General features: G+C 44.6%; 1 pseudogene; it reads left to right on the top strand.

Annotated features, from left to right (window-relative positions):
- Window positions 1-5,590: 5,590 nt before the first annotated feature.
- LOC136941293 (microfibril-associated glycoprotein 4 pseudogene) lies at window positions 5,591-6,573 on the top strand (annotated as a pseudogene).
- Window positions 6,574-8,254: the final 1,681 nt, after the last annotated feature.

Consider the following 8,254-nt stretch of genomic DNA (forward strand, 5'->3'; position numbering starts at 1 on the left):
TTTGCTCGTTTTGTTGTGGGCGTGTCACGTCCCCCAGTTGACTGAGGGCCTGTTACTGTTTAATGTGTGTTCCACCCGAGTCACTAAGCAGGAACCATTCGGGTCGGCGAGGACGCCTCGTTTCCAGCCCGTGTCTCTGGTCTGGTGCTCATCAGGCTCCACCCTCTCATCAGCTCGCTGCCAGCTGAGGCTGGTTTGGGACAATTTAAAAAGCCATCAGTGTTCGGTTCGCGCTCTCTCTTTTTTGGTAGGTCGAGTGTCAGGACAGTCCTGTTTTGTGTCACTAACTGTTCTCTTTTACCTCCCATAGGACAATTTCTGTTAGACGCATTGGGCGAGATCTGGGCGGACCACCCTCTTTGTTTTGGACAGGGAGCCTTGATCGTGTGCCAGCTTAGTGTGGGTAGGCAGTCAGGAGCGTCTTCTTTTGTGTTCTTTGATTTGGATCCATCCAGCATTGACCGGGTGAGCTTCAACAACGACAAACCCTGGTTTACACCTAAACTCAGAAGGCTGAGACTGGACAAAGAGGCTGCGTTTAGAGGTCGGGACAGAGACAGATTCAAGGAGTCGAAGAACAAGTTTAGCTAGGCGGTGAGAGAGGCTAAACGACTGTACTCAGAGAGACTAAAACACCATCCCCCCACTCGACTAACGACTCTCGCCTGGCCAACGACCTGAACGAGTTCTACTGTAGATTTGACATACAATTGGACTGTCCTGAACTATCCCTTCCCACCCCTATCAACACAGAGACGATTCTCTCCATTCAGGAGGGAGAAGTAAACAAACTTTTCAAGAGGCAGAACCCCCGCAAAGCAGCTGGGCCGGACTCTGTCTCTCCATTCACCCTCAACAACTGTGCTGACCAGCTGTCTCCGGTGTTTACCTACATCTTTAACACCTCCCTGGAGACATGCCATGTGCCAGCCTGTCTCAAGTCTTCCACCATCATCCCTGTTCCCAAAAAGCCAAGGCCAAGAGGACATAATGACTACAGACCCGTCGCCCTCACCTCTGTAGTAATGAAGTCTTTCGAGCGCCTGGTGCTGGCACACCTCAAATCCATCACAGACCCTCTACTGGCCCCTCTGCAGTTTGCTTACAGATCCAACAGGTCTGTGGACGACGCAGTTAACATGGCCCCCCACTTCACCCTACAGCACCTGGACTCCCCAGCATCCTATGCCAGGATCCTGTTTTTGGACTTCAGCTCTGCCTTCAACACCATCATCCCTGCCCTGCTTTAGGACAAGCTCTTTCAGCTGAACGTGCCTGATTCCACCTGCAGGTGGATCACAGACTTCCTGTCTGACAGGAAGCAGTGCGTTAAGCTGGGAACACAAGTCTCTGACTCCCGGTCCATCAGCACCGGATCACCTCAGGGCTGCGTCCTTTCTCCTCTGCTCTTCTCCCTGTACACCAACAGTTGCACCTCCAGTCATCCGTCCGTCAAACTCCTGAAGTTTGCGGACGACACCACCCTTATTGGGCTCATCTCTGGTGGAGACGAGTCTGATTATAGGTGGGAAGCGGCCAACCTGGTGACCTGGTGCAGCCAGAACAACTTAGAGCTCAATGCTCTTAAGACAGTGGAGATGGTTGTGGACTTCAGGAGGAACACAGCCCCACTCACCCCCATCACCCTGTGTGACTCCCCAGTCAACACTGTGGAGTCCTTCCGCTTCCTGGGCACTATCCTCTCCCAGGACCTCAAGTGGGAACTGAACATCAGCTCCCTCATCAAGAAAGCACAACAGAGGATGTACTTCCTTCGGCAGCTGAAGAAGTTCAACCTGCCAAAGACAATGATGGTGCACTTCTACTCAGCCATCATTGAGTCCATCCTCACCTCCTCCATCACCGTCTGGTACGCTGCTGCCACTGCCAAGGACAAGAGCAGACTGCAGCGTATCATCCGTACTGCTGAGAAGGTGATTGGCTGCAATCTGCCTACCCTCGAGGACCTGCACACCTCGAGGACTCTGAGGCGAGCGAGGAAGATTGTGGCCGACTCCTCCCACCCTGGACACTCCCTGTTTCAGTCACTCCCCTCCGGCAGAAGGCTGCGGTCCATCAGGACCAATACCTCACGCCACAAAAACAGTTTCTTCCCTTCCGCTGTTGGCCTCTTCAACAAGGCCAAGGGACCACACTGACTCTAATGACTTCTTGCTTAAAACACACTGCTTTTTGCACTGCATTACAACATGGTATCTTGTACATTTGTATTTTTTTTAATATTTGTATTTTTGTATTTTTATATTGTAATTTATGGCAACTTATATTTTATTTTATTGTATATTTAATTATATTCTAATCCCACTTAGTACTGCTAGTTTATGTACCCTTAGTATAGTTAGTCCACATATTTAAATTTTAGGTATATGTTTATTGTATGCACCTTCCTGCCAAATCAAATTCCTTGTCTGTGCAAACTTTCATGGCGAATAAATCCCATTCTGATTCTGTGTGTGGCACTGTCCCTGGCACGGTCATCCTCCACCACGTTAGCGTATCCCTCCTTCTCCAGGCAGCCGTCCAGCACCTGCAGGACCAGACGGATGCGCCGGTCCATGGCATGGAGGTGCGGCTGGATGAGGATGGGGGAGAGGCGGTCACGGAGCAGAGACTCCTCCATCAGGGAGCTCAGCAAGTACTCCTGCTTGGCCAGCAGCTACAGACGCAGGTGGGTCGACCTCCTTACCCTTTAGACCAGCACAGGGGGCTTCGCAATCACATCAGTGCAAATCTGTAAATTATATTATTGTTGCTTGCTTTCCTACAGATACACTCTTGCACTTTTGAGGTTCATTTTGTTTAATTTGTTTGACTACATGCTCTTATGTTTCTTCCCATTGGCCCTTATTTGCTTTTCACAATGTACGCTTCATGTTTTGGCTACCTGCAATGTTTTTGGGGCTACCTCGTTGTTTATGATCATTGACCTATGCACTTTTGAAAAGCTCTCTCTTGGAATTCGCTTTGGATAAAAGTGAATAAATGTATATGTAAATCATGGAAAGGCCCATGCAAAACCGTCTCCATTTTGTACTCCAGAATAAGTATTGACACAGACACATGATTTCTCAAATTTTTTTGTTGCACAGATTTATCTTCACAGTAACAATGCAGTTGAAGAAAACAGAAGCGTATGGCTACGGGCAGCAGAGCAGCCTCTAATGTCCTCAAAGTACTTATATATATTTACAGTCTGAATATGAAAATCCAAAGTACGTGGTCTAGTGCTATCGCTGGCAGGAGAAGGGTGGCTTAACCCTGTCCACACTCTAGACTATTGTCTGCCTGGCGGTCCAAGTCACACAGGCTGATTAGTAGTGTAGTAGTTTACTGATCCTGTTTGTACAGTATGTAACAACCCAAAACATTCAAGTATTTCCATCTTTGCAGAGGCACTGGTAAACCATACTCTAGGACTTCGCTGTGTAATAATTGGCTAAATAATAGCCAACCAGAAAAGCTTGAAATAAATAAGCAATGTCAGAAACCTAATAACATTTCTTTAAAACCATAATTTGGTGTTGTCAGGGCCATTAGTTAACTCTGAGTTCACTGAGACCTGCTGGATGTACAGTAGTTTTCAGAATGAAAACATTCAGAGTTTGGTGATGTTGATGGTGCACCGGCACAAACCAGCTGCAGCAACTCTGGATTATGACTTTAACCGTTTCATTTTTTTTACACGTAAATTAATTATGAAATCTAAGTATTTTACAATACTTTACAGGCATAATTTGTCGACTTACCTTTTATTGTACCTGCTTGCAGTGTAACAGAAAACAACCTTTTATCTTATGCCTATCTATTTACATTTACAAAATAGTTCCACCTAAAAGGGCAAAATGGTGAAGAATACGAATATGTTATGCACAAAAGGGCAGGTGTTTAAAGCACTGTATGAAGAATCAAATAAAATCCCTCTTCATATTCCCCTTCAGAGATGCTGACACAGATGAATATTTCTGTACATACTGTAGCACAAATCATTTGTTTTCCTAATACTCAATGTCATATGGACTGTGCAGAACAGCAAAGATAAGCATGTGCTTAGCTGCAAGTACACACATCATATATACTTATGTTCCTTGTTTTGATTAATTGTCTCAACGTCTATATAAAGAATGCCAGAAGTGCGGGTTAACTTAAGAATAATGGAATGTGTAGGCATTTGACACATGATCTGTTTTCTTTTCAACCACCATGGACACTGACAGGAAAACCTGTTCTTGTGGAAAAGACAACAGAGTTCTACTGTTTCCTTGTTCCTTGTTTATCATCTGGAGTGGAAACATACTAAGAATCATAAAAATAAACTTTTTGTTTGATTATCTACAGAAATTCAGAGCTAGATACTTAACATAACGGGCATATCTTAAAACGAAAAAATGCTTGTAGCGTGAAAACATATTTGAAACTTATCAAAATGTGTCACTTTAAATATCTTATAAATAATATCCGTTCCTTGCACTTTGTATTGCAAAATAAAGCTTTAGACCATCATTTTGTATGCCTTCTGCCGGAAATATCACTCTTTTGATTTAGAACAACGGAATCAATAAACCGTAGCTCAGCACAAAAACAACAGATTTTGCACTCAAATGACAAATAAATTCATGGCCCTTATGTACTGTATCTTCTATACACTTACTCATATACAAATAATAAAATATGTTTTTTCAACAAAACCAGGCCTCTCCAGTCTGTTCACTATTCTGTGACAAACAGTACTTTTATTATAAACACACACACATAGGGCCGGGTCCATAAAGGCATTGATGGCAAGTCTTGGAATTCACTGAATTCAAAATGGAGGTGCATGGTGTAAGTGACAGGCTCTGCCCCAGGACAAGGAAGGAGGCTGGTCATCCCTTCCCCCATCCCAGACCTCACTACCTGTGTCCCGGGTTCCTGTGTGTGGCACTGTCCCTGGCACGGTCATCCTCCACCACGTTAGCGTATCCCTCCTTTTCCAGGCAGCCGTCCAGCACCTGCAGGACCAGACGGATGCGCCGGTCCATGGAGGTGGGGCTGGATGAGGATGGGGGAGAGGCGGTCACGGATCAGAGACTCCTCCATCAGGGAGTTCAGCAAGTACTCCTGCTTGGCCAGCAGCTGCAGACGCAGGTGGGTCGACCTCCTTACCCTGGAGACTGGCACAGCCATGAGGTGGAGGAGGAACAAAATGTTAACTAAGACAATTCATCTTCAAACAATCTCAGAGCCAGCATGTGTCAAAGAGAGAGGACATACTGACAGCATACTAACCTGCAACATTCGCTCAGGGGCACCAGAATGGACAACTCATCATGTGAGTGCTTTCCAAACCTGGAGAGTAAAACACCAATGAATCAAACCACCTTTTTTTTCAGTAAAAAAAAACACCTGGAAGAAAATCACATAAGAATTCTAGTGGTACCTCCTAGAGCTTCTTAAGGGGTTTGCATTCATTCCATTAAACCGGTCCAGTCACATTTGATCACCATGGGATTGGTTGAGTCTCCTTCAACATTTCTGTTAGATGCTATAAAAGGACACCAAAAGGCTTACCAAAGCTCACAGGACATCTAGGATATCTCTGCTTTGATCTAGAAGCTAAAACCTTTTGACTTGATACCAAAATGGCAAGTCTGCTCTTCATCCTGCTGCTGGCTGTGGTTGCTGATGCAGCTCCCAGGTGTGACCTCAAACTGCTCAGGGACTGCGCTGATGTCTCCAAAAGTGTCTCAAAGGCCAGCGGCGTGTACACCATCTACCCCTCAATCAAGCCAGTGCAGGTCTACTGTGACATGGCCACTGACAAAGGCAAGTGGACCGTCTTTCAGAGAAGAGCGGACGGCACCACCAACTTCTACAGAGGCTGGAGTCAGTACAAAGCTGGCTTTGGAAGTGCCAACGGAGAGTACTGGTTGGGACTGGACAACCTGCACTACCTCACCAACTCGAGAAAGCACGAGCTGAGAGTGGACATGGAGGAATTTACAGGAAGAAAGGTGTTTGCGTTTTACTCCTCCTTCTCTGTGGGCCCAGAGTCTAATGGCTACAAGCTGACTGTCACAGGCTTCAAGAATGGAGGAGCAGGAGACTCGCTCTCCATCCACAACGGCGCCAAATTCTCTACATTTGACAAAGACCAAGATACATGGACTGGTAACTGTGCTGTTACCTATTATGGTGCATTTTGGTACGCAAAGTGCCATCATGCTAACCCTAATGGGGAATATCTGTGGGGTAAGACAATTCATTTTGCAACCAGCATTAACTGGTATACCTGGAAGGGTTATCATTACTCCTTGAAAGCTATCTCCATGAAGATCAGACCAGTGTCTTAGACTGGAGATGTTCAGAGATGTTCGACAGTTTACTTCTTACTGTATGAAGCCAAGAGAGAGGTTAACAAGCCGTCTACTGTAACTGTTTGTGGTTATCATGCATGCCTGATATTTACTCGAATCCATGGCATATTGAGTTGTTTCTTGTTTCTCAAATCAGTTTCTTCTTGTTGTGATAATGTGAAAACCTATAATCAACTGGATTTAATAGGAATCGTGGGTGTGGGGGGAAACGTATATTGGTCTGACTGATATGCAGTATTCTAACTTGATCAATTATTTTCAATACATTTTCTCTTCAAATAAAAAGATTTTAGCAAGTCATGTTTTTATGTTGTTTCTCAGTCATCAATAATTCCAATAATTTCCCAGAGAAGTGAAGAGAGCGATGCTGAACTCCCTGATGGAGCAGAGACTCCTCCATCAGGGAGTTCAGCAAGTACTCCTGCTTGGCCAGCAGCTGCAGACGCAGGTGGGTCGACCTCCTTACCCTGGAGACCGGCACAGCCATGAGGTGGAGGAGGAACAAAATGTTAACTAAGACAATTCATCTTCAAACAATCTCAGAGCCAGCATGTGTCAAAGAGAGAGGACATACTGACAGCATACTAACCTGCAACATTGGCTCAGGGGCACCAGAATGGACAACTCATCATGTGAGTGCTTTCCAAACCTGGAGAGTAAAACACCAATGAATCAAACTACCTTTTTGTTTGTATTGCCCTTTTTACAAGCAGTGTCACAGAGGGTGTCACATGTACCTGTACCTAAACATACACCTCTCGTTGGCAGCAGATCGACGCCCCAATTTTTTTTTTGTCTGAGTGTGTACTGTATGTGTCATCCTTACAGTCAGATGGGATGTACTAGCTCTCTGCTTGTGGGGTATGTGTGCATGCATGCATATATATATATATATATATATATATATACACACACACACACACAAAGTAATAGATATAGATACACACCAATAGATATATCTATATATATAGGTCTAACATTTTTTTTTTTTACCCTCTACCATTGTCCAGATGAATGATGAAGGTCTCGTTACCAAACTTCTCAATGGTCTCGTAATGATGGCGGTCCATGTTCCCTCGGGGTGGGATGGATGGGGGGAGTTTGTTTTTGGTGGGTTAAGTGTTTGGACTTCTGTTTGCTAGATATAGTTCAGCTCCTTGAAGAATCAATTCTCTTAACTTCAGTGAACAAACTTCATAGTCAGATATGACTGTTTTAGAAAAACATACTGATAGAAAAACATACTGTTTTACTATCAGTATGTTTCTCAAGGGGTTTAATGGTTTGTTTGTTCCCGGGTTCCTGTGTGTGGCACTGTCCCTGTGAGGTTCTGTCTTACCCATGAGGAAGTCAAAGATGGTTATGTCCATGATGTCTAGAAGACGAGAGCCACAGTCACATGGTGGTGTCTAATTCACCTCATCGCAGTAGTCTGGGTCAACCTCCCACCTGGACACTGACACACACACACACACACCAAATGTATTTTCTCAGTGATAGATGGACAAATTTGATACATTCGAGCGCAATTACCTAGGTAATACCTAATCCTAGAATGGTCCTGAAATTGTAGGCATTAGTAATCTTAAAAGGTATAGTTTTTTTCAGTAAAAAAAAATCCTTGGATTGTTTTGTGAAACCACCTGGAAGAAGATCACATAAGAATTCTAGTGGTACCTCCTAGAGCTTCTTAAGGGGTTTGCGTTAATTCCATTAAACTGGTCCGGTCACATTTGGTCGACATGCAATTGGTTGACTCTCCTTCAACATTTTCTACTAGATGCTATAAAAGGAAACCAAAAGGCTTACCAAAGCTCACAGGACATCTAGGACATCTCTGTTTTGAGCTACAAGCTAAAACCTTTTGACTTGATACCAAA

This window comes from Osmerus mordax, chromosome 3, assembly GCF_038355195.1.
Source record: "Osmerus mordax isolate fOsmMor3 chromosome 3, fOsmMor3.pri, whole genome shotgun sequence".
Classification (NCBI taxonomy): Eukaryota; Metazoa; Chordata; class Actinopteri; order Osmeriformes; family Osmeridae; genus Osmerus; species Osmerus mordax.